The 15,501-nt window shown below is 58.0% G+C and overlaps 1 long non-coding RNA gene across 1 annotated transcript; it reads right to left on the bottom strand.

Moving 5' to 3' along the window:
• Positions 1-503: 503 nt before the first annotated feature.
• On the bottom strand, positions 504-9,435 carry LOC103020716 (uncharacterized). Its single transcript, XR_451270.2, has 6 exons — positions 8,911-9,435; positions 5,408-5,490; positions 5,089-5,193; positions 4,159-4,415; positions 3,741-3,846; positions 504-1,758 (listed from the first exon to the last, which is right to left on the bottom strand). It is a non-coding gene; the product is annotated as an uncharacterized LOC103020716 (long non-coding RNA).
• Between the last annotated feature and the right edge of the window lie 6,066 nt (positions 9,436-15,501).

Genomic DNA, 15,501 nt, shown 5'->3' with positions numbered 1-15,501 from the left:
CCCACCTGGGAGCAGCCCCTCTGGTGGGCCCCGGCGCCCGTGGGGGTTGGGAATGCGGGTTTGGGGACGTGCCCTGGGCGCATGGTGAGGCCAGCACCTTCCCCTGGGGAATCCACTGTTTTCCGTCTGTTGCCTTTTCAGTAAAACGATCCTCTTTTGACGTCAGCGCTGATGTCAGGAGAGGGGGAGGCACCAGACACACTGCCCTCAACAGGGGGGCCTGTGTGAATCCTCCCAATATTCCTGCTGTGTGACCTCGACAGCGCTTAATTCCTCTGAGCCTCAGTTTCCTCATCTGTGAAAGAGGAGTGATGATGGAGCTTCCTTAAAGGGCTGTTGAAAACATTGAATGAAATAAAACAGGGCCAGAGGTTGGCCCCATGTAAGGGCTCATAAGAGCTGCCAAGAAGTGAAATATTAATAGCTGACCACAACAACACTCCACAATTTTTCCTTTTTATTTTCCTTAAAATCAATTTATTTTAAAAAGAAGCCTACAAAAGTCAACCGTGTGTGTGTGTGTGTGTGTGTGTGTGTGTGTGTGCGTTTGTGTATTTGAATCCTGAGATAAGTTGGGTGAGGGAGAAATGACCAGTGTGACCTGAGCCTGGTAAAGCCCGTGGAACCACAAAGGAGATGCAAGAGGCTGGCCTCTTCCTGTGCGGGGGTGGGGAGCCAGAGCCAGAGAAGGAGGTGCTGGGGCTTATGGGAGAATGTCCCGTTCACACAGTTATTTGTGAAATGCTCTTCCTTCGGTGCTGGGCTTTTGCCCACTCACATCTGGTCCTGGGAGTCCCTGGTGATGTCTGCAGGGCTCCCGGCCGCCTCCATGCCTCCACTCCTGGAAGCTGGGGCGAGGTCCAGTTACTCCTAGAAGACTGGTCTCCGCTCCTGGCACTACCCTTTAAGAGTAGAAAACCAGCAACTGTTGTTCCTGGTTGGAGAAGTTCCCTCCAAGAGGATGAGGAACTGCTGGGGAGTCGGCCGTTCTGCCTGGCAGAGGAGGCTGCTGGGAGTGGACGGGTGCCCGCTCCATGAAGATTTCCCCATGAGGACAGGGAATTGAGCTGCCCTGCAGACCCGGGCTCAGTGTGGAAGCTGCTGGGAGCAGCATTTCCCAGGAGAGCCGAATGGAGATGCCTTTTGTAGGTAGTGAGCTCCCCGTCACGGGAGGTGTGTGAGCAGAACTAGCCGATCTTCTGACGGTGATGCTGTGAAAGCATTTCAAATGTCAGAAGCAGGGTCAGACTTGGTGTTTCCAAACTTCATTTTGGATTTTATTCCTTGAAACCATTATTTACACATTTTGTTCCTCTGAGCAATTTATGTATTTTACTAAAAGAGTGAGTTTAGTTTTTAAAAGGTAAATCTGTGTCATTACCATAGAGAGGTTACCATAAAAAATAGGTAAAAGAGAAAGTGGTATTTGATTTTAGCCAAACACTGCTGCCTGCGAAGGGCCCCTGAGCCTTAGACCTGCTCTTTCCTTGTTTGTAAAGGGACACTGGCGAGTGTCAGACAGGTGCTGGAGATGGGCTGTCACTAAGAAGACGTTTTCTTGGATGTGACCGGCACAGAGGAACGAGAGGGTGGAAGGAGCCAGCTCCCTTTGGGGCATTGCCTCCATTGCCCACAGGCCACAGAGGCCCTCATCCGCCGTGGGGGGAAACACCGGCCCCGAGGCCCCCAAGGAATCTTGTCTTGTTGGACCGTGTCTGCACCGGGGATCCTCCCACAGGACTCGGCTACAGGCACAATCTGAAAGGTAAATCGGGAACAAACATTTCAGGTGTATTAATGCAAAACGCAGATCTCTGGTGCTCAAGGCTAACCCTGAGCTCAGGCACCTTGAGGGGCGCCGGGAACACCTGTGCGCCCTGGGACCACGTGCTGTGCAGCCTGCCACGGGGGCAGCCCTGGATGTCAAGGGGTCCATGATCTAGCTCAGACCCTGGCCACCAGCACTGTGGGGTCGGGAGACTCTCTCCTCGCCTTGGAGGAGCTAGGAGGCGTGGGAGGAGGCCCAAGAGGTCACCCGCAGAGCGCAGCAGCCTTTGAGAACAAGGGCAGCCTGATAAAGTGTCCTGGAACATTCTGAACTCGGTAAGTTCTATCCCGGTGGGGTTTTGTCTGCAGAGGAAGTCATTAAAAGGGAAGGAAAGCACGAACCCAGGTCCCTCTGGCTCCCCTCTGCTGCCTGTCCCGGCAGCTCGAGGGGGCTCAGAACAGGTGCTTCACGTTTTTATGGTCAATCGTTGTCGCCTGGCATAGTGTTTGGCGCCCCTCCCGCCAAGAACTGAAATGGAGGAGCTGGTGCAGACACACCCCCACTCTCCATGGACTTCAGCAGGCTCTGTGGACATCTCACTTTGGGGAAAGTGTGTCTCCTCCTGAGATCAGAAGAGAAGTGAAGAGAGAGAGACAGAATCTTTCTCCATGTCGTTGGAAACAGGAAGCTCCCCCGCTGCCACACGAGACTTGACACCCCAGTCTGGTGGTCTGGCCTGGAAAAGGGGCCATCAGACATGGTATCCGAAAACAACATAGCTTAGCTAGCGTGCTTTATTTGAAGAACACTTAAAATCCTATGTTCACTTCCATTTTGGTGAATTTTGCATATGTATCAGTTGTATCATTTGAAACTGCCAATGTTCTTCCTTTTTTGACTTCCCAAGATGTCCATTTCCACCTAATGACAATTGACACCACATCTCAGAAATGGTGAAAACATGTTGCAACAAAGTAGGCTGATTTCACTGTTTCGCATGAGAAAGAGGATTTTGCTGAAGGTTAAGGAGGTCAGGCTTGGTTACAGACAGTGGCTGTGTGAGCTGTTGTGACCTGTTAGACGCTATGGCCAGGTGAGGATGATTATTCAGTGCGGTCCAGGTGTGGGCTGACAGCTGGCTTACCAAAGAAGAGAATCCTGAGGTCAGAGTGGTCCCAGGAAGAGACTCAGCCCAGAGACGTCCAAACTTCCTGGAAGGCAGGGCTTCATGGGGGATTAAGCTTGTCAAGTGAGAGGAGGGCATGGGCCACTGGGAGGGTCTTTGGTAGCAAGAATCTACGGACGGTCAAACCGTTTTCTGTCCTCAAGGTTGTAATTCCACCCTAGGCGGGGAGAGCCCCTTTGGGGCAGAGCTGATGGCTCTGGACTCTGCATGGCTGCCTGCTGACCTTTCCCTGGGTCACTTTGTCAGCCTCCCGCCCCTCTCACAGTGCTCAGTGCCACGTTGGGGGCGCGCAGGCCCTCCACTCAAGCTGCCACCGTCATGGCAGGATCTCCGTGTTCCAACCGCACTGCTTTGCTAACCTCTGATGTGAACTGAGATGTCGGCCTCGCTGGGCCGGGACACCGTCCAGCTCGGTGCAAACGCCTGCTGGCTGGTCCAGGCAAACTGTGAAGGGCTGACTCGGGGCCACGAACCTCCCCACTGTTCCTCACTCTTTGTGTCTCCCCAGCAAGGTGGCTCTCGGGAGTTTCAATTCCATCTTTGTCTTTTTTAGAGTATCTGCGGCCTTTGAAGGCAGCTGCTGGGGAATCTGATTCCCCTGCACAGGTCCCGGGCATTCTCCCAAAATGCTGGTGGACGGGGAAGGCTCTCCCTGGGGTTACAGATTCACAGATAAATCACATGGAGTAACACGCGTTTACCATCCCAGCCCAGGCTGCCCTTCTGGCGGAGGTGATGGGAGCTTTGGGCCCAGGAGAACAGAGACCCTCGTTCACAAGCACTTACTTGGATGTGGTTTATTCCGCCGGTGATAACTCAGCGTCTGGGCAGGCAGATGCGGGCGGTGTCATGTTCTCTTTAGAAGCCACCAGCTGGAAATTGCTCAGAGAGCCTGGCGTTAGAGATTAGGTTTTGAGTAGAAAAAGATGGAGTCTGGACTTCCCTGCCCTCCCTTAGAGCCCTGAGCCCTAAGGACACCATCTGAGGGCACCCGGGGCACCCTAAGTTCCAGGAAAGGCAGACAGCAGAGTGGGGAGAAGCCCCCCCCCGTGCTGGGGGCACCACGGCACACGCGTTGCCGAAACTGCGGGAAGGGGTGTGCCCGGCCCCCCGGCGCCCGCAGAGCCCAACACTGTCCAGACCCAGGGCCTTGGCTGCCTAGCACTTCCCTATAAAAATCATTTGAATTTCATTGTGGACCCACTTGTGCGGTCTTTCTGCATCTGCTTCCATAAAGAGGCAAGTGTCTTTGCCAGGCAGAGGGCATGGGAACTGCCCAGGCCTTCCCAGTGCCCGCCCTGCCAGTATGAGGGTGGAGGTGCGGTCAGAAGGTCCACCTGGTGGAGACTTCACATTCCGGAAGGACCCCACTTCAGGTGAGTCGCTACATTAGCTTCAAACACAGCTATGTATGCGTCGCGGGGTCCATCATGGCAGAGAGACGCCCACCAAGCCTCCCACCTGTAATGCACAATGTTATTCATCAATCCTATAATTGCCTTGTGACTAGGAAGATTATATTGCATCGAGGGTGTTTTTGTGTTAAAGACAATAAACGCAGACCTTCAAATTATCAACAACTATTTGCAGCGCTGCTTGGGCCTTTCTTCATGTTTTATTTGGGTGGGAATCTCAGCGAACCGTGCTACTGAGACCCCGCCCTTGGCATCTTCACCCCCAAGCTGCTACCTCCCCAGGAGCAAATGCCCTGCTACTCATGACAACCAGCAAAAAAGAGCGTCAGCCCGTGGAAGGGAGGGACAGACCCAGGCCGCCAAGAGGCAGGGGCCTCTGCTTCTCCAGTGGAGCCGGGGTGGACCGTCCTGCTCTCGGCCTCCGGATTCCCCTGTGCCCCTCCTGCCCCGTCCTTCCCTCGTTCGGTGGCCTTGTCCCGTGTCCCCCACTGGCCTGGTGCTGGAGCTCACACCCCCCTGCCTGGCTCCTGGCTCCCTGCCCGGCCTGCCCCACCGCACCCCCTAACCCTGACCCTAACCCTAACCCTAACCCTGACCCTAACCCTGACCCTAACCCTCACCCTCCCAGTGCTCCGCTTGCCGTGTCCACTCCAGCCAGGACCTTCCTCTCGCCACGGCACCCTGCAGGTCGTCCCCCACCCCCATGCCTTGGCACTTACAGTGTTCTTGAAAGCTTCCTCCTTTGTTGACTATGCAAATCTCTACCCCACCTCCTCCAGGAAGTCCTCCAGAACCACTTGTCCTCTCTTCCCTCTTCTTCGCTCCTGGAAGGCAATGTATTGCTGGGCTCTGTAGTTCTGTAAAGAGGCCCCCAGTGTCCCCTCTGCTCAGGATGGCTTTATCAGGGTCCCAGAACTGTGACCTGGGATGGCCCCTTCCTGCTGACCACACTCACTGAGTCACCAGGACTGGCCGAGCCAGGGCGGAGTGGCCTGAGCCCTTGACCCACCTTCCTCCCCCACCCAGGACCTTTCTGACCTCCAGAGGGGCAGCCACGGCCAGATATCCTGGTCGGCCCTGCCCCATCCGGCTGACAGGTGCCCAGGCCCGAGAGCCCCTCCCTGGAAAATGAGAGACAAATTCCCATCTGAGAAGCCGAGCTCCAGGGGCTGCAACGAAGAGGCTGTAGCTGCTGCTGCCCTGGGGCAGTTGCCGGGGTGAGGTGGGGGGCTGGGAGTTTGCTGGGAGGGAGATGCCACCTCTGGGGGCGCTGCCACCCAGGTCCTGACAAGTGCGTGTGTTGTGGCCTTGATGCCGGTGTTGACATGGCTCTGGGGCAGCTGGAAAGGAGGGCCAAGTGTGGCCCCAGGCCGGCAGGGGTGGCAAGGCCGCAGGCGAGCCGGGAGAGCCAGGTGGGCGCTGTGGACGCAGGCAGGGGCGCTGCCAGCCCTGGGCGGGCGGGGTCTGACTCCTCGGAGGGCCCGGGGTGTGCGAGGAGACAGAGCCGCTGCGTCTGGACGAGAGATGGGGCTGGTCAGGCCTGCGGCCGGGAGAAGATCCTCGGGCCGGGCTGACCCTCCTGGGGACCAGCTGAGGCTCTGGGGCTTTGCCTGAGGGTGTGTGGGTCCCCGACTGGCCCTCTCCAAGCCCCGGGGCCTGGCCAAGGCCACTGGAAGGGCTACCGGGGGCGTCAGGAGAGAGGGCCCAGGGGCATAAAAGAGGGGTGGCTCCTGGTCCCCGAGATTCCTTCCGGGGAGGTGTCTGCTGTCTTTGGGGCCCCGGAAGCCTGGCGGCCACCCGGACCCCATCCAGCTTGTACCAGCTTGCTCTGACCTGAACAGGCCAGTCAGTGGGCGAGGCGGGTTCAAGTGAGTTCTCAGCGAGGGTGAACGACATCTAAACCCACTTAGTGGTGAGGAAATCTTTCCAAAACTCTCCATGATTGTGTGGCCCGTGGCCAGCGCCCTGCAGAGGAACTGGGCCCTTTCCCACTTGGGAGAATTCTCATTTTCTCATTCCAGGGTAGAAATGCGATTTTCTGGCTCACTGAGAGGCCTGAATGTTCTATGAAACCCCAGGAACACGCAGACCCAGAGGGGATTTGAAGAGCCGGCTCAATTTCCGGATCCCAGATGACTTGATCACCGCAGGAAGTGGGGTGGCTTGTGGCTCTGCGGGGCCCGAGGGTGCCCGTGTGTGCAGGCCCCGCCAGGCGCCTCTGGGGCTCTGCGAGGCCTGCACAGGCACCCCTGCGTCCCGCCCGTCTTCCCCGCCCCATGGCTCCTCCCTCGCCCGGGCTGGGGCCGGGCCTGTTGGATGCCCTCCACAGCCACACCTCTCATTCCCCCGGAAATGCTTCCCACAGACCCTTCCAGACGCCCCTGGCTGGGCCAGCAGCCCCCCTGAGGTCACCTCTGAACCTGGGCACCTTGGTGACCGTGGCCAGGTCCCCACGTCCTCCTCCTGTGCAGACCCCACCCCCATGCTGCCCCTGTTGCCCTCGGCTCCATCCAGCCCCGAAGCCCCCGACAGGCCCAGCCCATCAGCCGCCACCCCCCAGACCACTCAGGTAGTTTCCCCTGGAGGCCCCCCTCCAGCGGCACCTCCTGGGAACTCATCCCCCCGCCCTCCAAGGCCTCACAAGCCTGGTGTCCTTTGTCACTGCCTCTCTGTGCCCTTGGCCTCAGAGCTGGCGCTGCTGTGGCTCAGGCCAGCGTTTTTCCTCTGTCCACGTGCCCCAAACCCGTGTCCCCACCAGGTGTCCTCCCACTTCTCCTTGCGGAGGCCTGTGGTCCTGGGAGGTGTCCACATGGGTCTCTTCAGTGGTCCCCCAGACGTGGTCATGGCCCAGGACCCCCCTCCTCGGACCCCGACTGGCTCAGTGAATCTGCTCAAGAGAGAGCCCGAGTCCCCTCTGCCCACACCCAGGCTTCGTTCGCTTTTCTTGTTCCCCATTCTGCACCTGGCTCGTCACCTCTGCTTGCCGCTGTCCCCATGGGTCCCCTGGCCAGATCTGTGTGCCTTTGTGCAGCGCTTGCATCCGGGATTCCAGCTCAGGGGCTGTGCTGGCCACCAGTGCAGACAGGCCCCTGCATTTCATCAAGAATATCGACCAGCCTTTCTTCTGCCCGCTGTCTGCACCCCGTGCATTGTCCCAGCCCTGCCCTCCCCAGTGTCCAACTGCCAAGACTCCCCAGAGACCCCAGACCCCTGGGCCAGGACGTCCCACACCCCTCATCAGGCCAGTTCCATTTGCTCCCGCCCCGGCCCTGCTGATCTTCCGCCCCCACCAGGCCTTATTCTCCCCTTGGCTCTCTGTGTGTCTCTCTGTCTCTATCCCTCTTATTTGTCTCGCTCTCTGCCTCCTGTTTGTCCCAGGCATCTTATTTATTGCAAGATCGACATTATAACAACGTTAAAGGATATTTTTAAAGGAGAACAATTCGCTCATGGTTCCACACGCACACAGCGGCTGCGTTCCTGTGTCCACGTTCTCTCCAGTCCTGGCTGGTGACGGCCACTTTCGCATCACACAGCTTGAGAGACACCCTCTCCTAACATTGTGTCCACATTTCCCCACTGCTCCATCCCTGTCACCGGTGTGGTCCCGTCCTCGTGCTGATGGCCACGCCCTGGCGTGGACACGGGGCTGGGGCCCTTCTCCCTGCTTGGCCGCCATGGGGGCCACTTGTGCTCTGTGTTTTGCTTTGTTCCTCGTCTCGGGGACGTCTCTGAGGTCCCTGAGGAGCTGGCACAGGTGACTCCAGAGAGGACTGGTGGTTGTGGTTACCTGCCTCCACCTTGGGGGGAATGACCCGGCAGAGCTGCTAAAACACAGACTGCACGTAACCCCGCCAAGCTCGTGCAGACAGCCCAGTGCCCGTCGGCAGGGGAGCACAGGGTGCGTGATGGGAGAGCAAGGTCCTTGCTACTGCAGGACATCCGTGCTGCGCTGATGCCTCAGAGCGAGGTACCTGGGAGCTGCACCCCTGCGGCCTGGCACCTGTTTTAGCAAAAGGTGGGGGAGGGCACCCACTGTCCACCCTGGGGGGGTGGGCGGGGGTGCTGACTTCCTAGACACCCCTAACCTGGTCCACTGGGGGTGCAGGGCTGGGTCCTCAGTGGGCTCCAGGCACCCCCAGCCCAGCGCACGGGAAACAGCGAGAGAAGGGACCTTGGTGGAGAGCCGGGCCCAGGACACCACATTCTCGAGGCCAGGGCTATTTCCCCACCGCAGCACCGGCTTCCTGGGTGGCCTCCTGCACCCAGCAGTTACCACTCAGCACCTCCCACTCACGCCTGTCCTGAGCCGGTCCAGCGGCGGGCGGCTGGGCGTCTCCCAGCGGGTCCCCCGTCCACACACCACCCACCGAGGGAGGGGGCTGGGCTCCCACCTTCGAGCCCTTGGTCCTCAAACCTGCAGCTCCTCTCCCCCTCCTCCCTCCTCCCTCCCTTGCCCAGCGGTGTCACCGTCCAGCACATCACTAGGCTCTGCCCCAGGTGTGATCTTGCCCCTTTGCTTCCCCCTTTCCGACCCCTACCTTGTTCCTGTTCCGGCCGCTGCATCTCCTACAGCCAGTACGCATTCTGCCGTCTCTCCGGCTGCGATCCAGGCTCCACTGGTGCCCCTTTAAATCCCCTTCCAGAATCCCAGGCCTGGAACCTGCAGAGAAGGTGCCCCCAGCCCACTCTACCCCCTGTGGGGGACCCTTACTGCTTTTGGGTGGGTGGCGGTGCAACTCCCAGGAGAGGGGGCTGTCCCGGCAGCCTGGCAGCCCAGACCAAGTAACCCAGAGAATGGTTTTGGGGAGAAGATCAAGCTGATGGGCTGGGAGCTGCAGCTTTCAGGGTCAAAGACCAGAAAGGCTGGCCGCCTGCCCCCAGGTGTGCTGGGCCTGGGCTGGACACCCTCCTGGGCTCAGCCATTCATGGGGATGGTCCCTTCTCCCGGCTGCTCCCCATGCGCTGGGCTGGGGGTGCCTGGCCCCACGGAGGACCCAGCCCTGAGGAGGACCCGCCCCTCCCTGGCCAAGCCATTCTCTTCCCCTGGAAGCCCCCTCTGCCGCCCGCACCTCCTCAGAGTTGTAGCTGCTCTGATTCAGTCTTTGTTTCCTGCTCTCATCCCTTCCGTGTTTGCAAGTGACACGGGATCCCGGCTCCTGCGTGGGCTGGGGCCACTGGGGGAGGCCAGGGGTAGCTAGGACTTCAATTTCCAGGGAATTTATGTCAGCATTTCTCAAGAGCACACCCACCCCATCCTCTACCCGCTGGGGGCTTTTCAAAAAGTCCGCCTGCATGCATTGCTGGTGGGAATGTAAAATGGTGCAGCCGCTGTGGAAAACAGTCTGGCAATTCTGCAAAAAAAACCCCTAAAAACAGAATTACCGTATGATCCTGCAATTCTACGTCTGCGTATATTATCCCCAAGAGAACTGAAAGCAGGGACTTGAAAAGATGTTTGCACACCCATGTTCAAAGCAGCATTATTCACAACTGCCAAGAGATAGAAGCGAACTAAGTGCCCATTGATGGGTGAAGGATAAACAAAATGTGCCTATCTGCACAATGGAATAGAATTCAGGCTTCAGGAGCCCGTGTGGGGCAGTGGTGCTGGGTGGGGTTCCAGATGGCACGCTCCACGCTTGGCTGAGCAAGGTGGGGGCTGCCCAGCCTGCTTAACTCAGCTGCGAGTGACAAGTGACTCATAGCCGGTTGCCTCAGGTCAGGGAAGTGGAAAAACCCCGAGTGTTTAATAAATATTTTCCTCATCACCTTCATTAATTACGTCTCTACATGGCCTGGGAGGTGTTAATTTCCTTCTGTCCAGGCCTCGCTCACAGTGACAGAAGCACTGTCTGGGGGTGTCCTTGCCTCCTGGGTTCCACTTCTAGGGAGATTCTCCCTTGCTTTGTAGGCAAACTATGGTGATGACAATGGTGGTGATGATGATGGTGATGATGGTGGTGATGATGATGATGATGATGGTGATGGTGATAGTGGTGATGGTGATGATGATGGTGATGGTGATGATGCTGATGGTGATGATGATGGTGATGGTGATGATGGTGATGATGAAGATGGTGATGGTGATGGTGATGGTGATGATGGTGATGGTGATGATGATGATGATGGTGATGGTGATAGTGGTGATGGTGATGGTGATGATGGTGATGATGCTGATGGTGATGATGATGGTGATGGTGATGATGGTGATGATGAAGATGGTGATGATGGTGATGGTGATGATAGTGGTGATGGTGATGGTGATGGTGATGGTGATGATGGTGATGATGATGGTGATGATGGTGGTGATGATGATGATGATGATGGTGATGGTGATAGTGGTGATGGTGATGATGATGGTGATGGTGATGATGCTGATGGTGATGATAGTGGTGATGGTGATGATGATGGTGATGGTGATGGTGACAGTGGTGATGGTGATGATGGTGATGGTGATGATGGTGATGGTGATGATAGTGGTGATGGTGATGATGATGGTGATGGTGATGATGGTGATGATGATGGTGATGGTGATGATGGTGGTGATGGTGATGATGGTGATGATGGTGGTGATGGTGGTGGTGAGGACAGTGATGTATGGAGGTCCTCCTATGCCAGCCCTCCCCCCAGCACATGGTAAAGAGCTTGGACTTTATCTGGAGAATGATGGTGAGCCATTGAGATGTTTTCACTGCTTTGTGACATGATTCTAAGTGTGTTCTTGGGGGATGTCACAGTATGGAGTCAGACTAGTGGGTGCAGGGGACCAGAAGGAACACAAGGAGGTCAGGCAAGAGGTGAGGGGGCAGGAGGGGCGACGAGAAGGCAGCAGATTTGAGAGATGTATTGGAGGTAGAGCCCAGGACTAGCTCTTGGAGCAGATGTGACGGGTAAGGGAGAGAGTCAACCATGAGATGTGGAGGTTGGGAGAGCAGATCTGGACCAAAGTTTCTGAATTCAGCCGCTCAGAGATGCCTGTTGGACACCCAGGGTCAGCAGCTGGACACACTGCTCTGGGTTTCAGGGACAGTCAGGCCTGGATGCAAGAAATGGGACTTCATCTGCGGAAATTAGGTGGTACTTATGTGGGGCTTGGGGCCCCCGGGGTGGAGGTTGGCAGGGAGGAGCCTGGGAAGGAGCCGCCAACAGAGGAGAGGGGCGAGGAGAGGAGGAGGGGGCATCAGCGCCTCCCCCGTGACCCTGACAGCTGCCAGCAGCACCCAAGAAGCCCAAGTGAAGGCTGCTGACCTCTCCCCAGGTGTCCTTCTACCCGGAGATCCCTGCTCCCCGGTCTGAGGTCTCGGTGGGCCCGAGTTATCTGGAGCAAGGAGGGGAGGGCACATAGCAAAGGCCAGGCTGCAGGGAGGAGGGTGGCCTCCTGCTCACAGAGTCACCTGTCACCCCATCCTCCCCTGGGCTCCTCTCCCCGGGCCCCTTGCCCTGGACTCAGGTCTGAGCAGCCCCCCCACCCGGGCACTTCCCACACTGGGCTCAGCTGCTTCACTGTACAAAGCCCTGGGGGCATGGGGCATGGGGACCAGGCCTGGGGGCAGCAAGGGTCCTGTCCGCAAAGCTCCGCCCACCTCCCGCAGGTGAGTTCATGCTGGGGCCTGTGGTCGCTCCCATTTCATGGAGACCCACCTGTCTGCCTTCTGATTTCTGGGGTCTCCTGCCTGGATCGCCCACGGCTGCGCCCTTCCCGTCCTTGGCACTGCTTTCCCGGGCTGACCACACCCCTGGCAGGATAGGCCCAACAAGGAAATTGATCCTGGCAGCTGTCGTCCTGGCGCCGCGGGGGCAGGAAGGCGGCCACAGGGAGGGCTTTTCCGTGTGCTGCTTTGTTCTGTCTTATTCGGAGCAACATTAAGTTACAAACCAAAGGGTGGAAAATAGTGGGAATTTCACTGTGCTTGGCAGCAGAGTGGACTTCTTATGAGGGTGACAGTCAAGGAAAGTGCTCTCGGGGCCCAGTTGCTGCCACAGACGAGGCTCTCAGTGGCCACCCTGATGATGCCCCACTCTGCCTGCTGCATGGGGCTGTGGGTTCCAACCCTTACAGCGCTTTCTCGGCTTCTGTTCTACTTCACAGGCAGTTGCCTGGAAGTGGGGAGACGGTTTATAATGAAAACCAAACTCATAAAATGGGGATTTGCATTTAAGTTTTCTTTGCCCTCATTTCTGGGGAGGAAAGCAAAGGCGGGGGGTCTCCACACAGGTGATTCCGGAAGCACGTGCCAGGGCTCCAGCAACCTGTGTGGACTCCATGGGATTCTATTCAGACCAACCTGTAACTTTCAGTGGCCAACAGGGACTCGGGGACGTGGGGACGTGGGGACACAGTCTGTGCCATCCCCACTTGTCCCTGGCAGACACTCGAGGGTGGAGACAGTGTGGCCCCTCTGGAAGCAAGAGGATGTGATGCCCGCTTCCTCTGTCTGGATGAAGGCCTCGCTCTGTCCCTTCATGCAAGTTCCGGCTTTATCTGGTCTTTCTGGTGAAACTGGCAGAAGTGCCGTTTGGACGGGCATTTCTCTGTTTTTTGTCTCCCCCCCTTTTTTGATAGCGACATATTTAGATAATAATAAATAACTTCCCTTAAAGATATCCAAGTACAGAATTGCAGAAGTTGCTTAGTAGAGGGGGCTCTGTTAGCGGCACTTCCGGGGCTGAGCCCGGTTCAGAGGTGCATCAGTCAACAGACCCTGTTCTGCCGCCGCAACGAGCAGGCCCAAGGTCCAGGGGCTCCGTCCCAGGTGGCCCCAGAGGGGCCAGTGCAGGGACCCAGGTTGTCAGGGGAGGAGGGGCAGGTGAGCCTCACACCTGCTGAGTCCTGAGGGCTCCCACCTGAACCTCACTTTCCACGGGGGCCTCCACCCCCGGTGCGGGGAGGTGACCTCCTGCCACGTGCCCTGAGGCCAGAGAAGGACTTCTGGACAGAGGCGCGGCCTGACACTTGACTTCTTTTCTGTTTGGGTCTGATCCAGGGGTCATCTCGGGGGAGCTGGCAGAGCTCAGGCACACGGCCCCGCCATCTGCACGGTGAGGGGGAGGAACCTGAGTCCGCGGACCCTCCCTTCTCCCCCAGGTGCTCCCACCAAACGGGAACAGGAGCCAGGTACTTCTGTGGCCTCTCTCCCACCTTCGGCCCAGTCCTGAAGCTCCTCCCCCAGACCAATCTGTACCCGTCAAGGCTGCTCACGTGAGGCCAGAGATGCACGTGATTTGAAAAGCGGGGGGCGGCCAGACCATCCTGCCCACACCCCACACGGCGGTCCCCAGGCTGCCTCCGCCACCCACCCTGCCCTGCCCCTTTCCCTGCTGAGTCACGTCCCGCTCCCGCTCAGGGCGGTTGTGACTTCTGGTCGGTCAGAAATGTTTCTGGTTGAGCTGTCAGTGGCTGAATGTCCTTCCTGCCCCTTGAGAGGAAAGTTTCAGCTCTGGAAAATTACCAGGCCAGGAAGCTAGGGAGGTTTCTGCCCTGGGGAAGTTTGAGAGAGAAATTTCCCGACTGGTCTCAGACTGCGAGAAGAGACACTGGCTCCTGGCAACCTTTATTAGAACCACTTTCCTGATCCTCTGGCAGCAGGAAAGCTGTGTCCCAGACTGTCCTCGTGGACACAAGCCAGTTTGTGTCAGAGAAGCGGCTCAGCCGTTTGGAACAGGTGCAAACCCTAAGTTGTGAGTTCAGACACATGGACTCCTTCCGGAAAACATGGCAAACCACAGCGACTGCCTGAAATGATTCCTATGTGCACAGGAGTCCAGGCCCTCCCCCACCCTCCCTGGGCAAACTCCTTTTCAAAGCACCTAGAGGTCAGGTAAATATGGAAAGTGGGTTAAGTACCAGCTAAATCATTAGAGCAGAAAACATAATTGCCAACCAGCCTACTTAAGGCTGGAAGTCCTGGGGTGGGGGGCAGGTCTAGAGCCCACAGAGCTCCCCAACCTGCACAGGTGATGCCGTTCAGGTCTGTAGATGCCACTGATCTGAATATTTGTGTCACCCCTCTCCCTCCTCTCTGATCGAGGAGGGAACGTGACCCCCTCTGATCTCCCTCTGTCCCTGGTTGGGGCACCTGTCCCCCCTGTGTGGGTGTCACACCAGCACACACAGGTAAACCCCGTCAGTCCCAGGGAAGGTTCCTAAACGCTCCAGGGGAGAAGCCACTGGGAAGTTACACACAGCTCCACTCGGGTCCATCCGGGGCCACATAAAACTTGACGGATGGAAACAAGGGCAAACCTGAGCAGCCGACCCTAACCCTAGGCACATGATATGCCCGCATGACGACATCAACCCTTCCGGGTTCCTCCGCGATCCTGTGCCCACGAGGCCGGCGCACAGGCGGCATTGCGGGCCTCAGTCTGTCCATCTGTGCAGTGGGGGAGCCAGCAGGGCTGTAGGAGCTCCGGAGACAAGGCCACAAGCTGCCCAGAGCGGTGTGAGCATCGATTGGGCTGGCCCTGGGGTGGCCATCCCATCACGAGCCCATATTTCAGAAGCACAGATTAGACTGTCCCTTTCCTGCCTAAAGCGTCCACAGCTCCCGGCACCCAGCTCCTCCCCGGGAGGTGGTGAGTCTCGGCTGCTGTGACAGATCACCGAGCCGGACTGGAGCAGCACGCAGACAGCACCTTGCAGCTCTGGGGCCAGAGTCCCGGGTCCCCCGGGTGCGGTGTCCGCGGGATGGAGCTCCTGGAGGCTTTCTCTCCCGTTCCAGCCCTCAGAGGCGCCACGCCCTGTGGCTCGTGGCCCTTTCCTCGCATCACCCCAACCTCTGCTTCTATCGCTGCGTCTCCTCTGGCTCTGACCCTCCGGCCTCCCTCCTCTTGGGACGCTGGAGACCAGTGGGCCACCCAGACCACCAGGCTCATCTTCCATCTCACGGTTCATACCCCTTTGCCAGGTAAGGTAACATATTCGCAGATTCGGGGGTTAGGACGCGGGTGCTGTTGGGGCCAAGAGGCACCCTCCCTCCACTGGTCACCTTGCTGTCCTTCCTCCCTCTTTGTGCCTGCTCCCAGGAGCTTTCAAGCCCTCAGCCTGGCCGTCCTTCTCACTCTGGGGTCTCGGCTGGTGTCCCTTCTGCCAGGGTGGGGCTGGCCCCCCAGGGTCACCCTGCTAGTGC

This window comes from Balaenoptera acutorostrata, chromosome 15 (assembly GCF_949987535.1).
Source record: "Balaenoptera acutorostrata chromosome 15, mBalAcu1.1, whole genome shotgun sequence".
Taxonomy (NCBI): domain Eukaryota; kingdom Metazoa; phylum Chordata; class Mammalia; order Artiodactyla; family Balaenopteridae; genus Balaenoptera; species Balaenoptera acutorostrata.
This window is presented reverse-complemented; position numbering and strand designations above follow the sequence as displayed.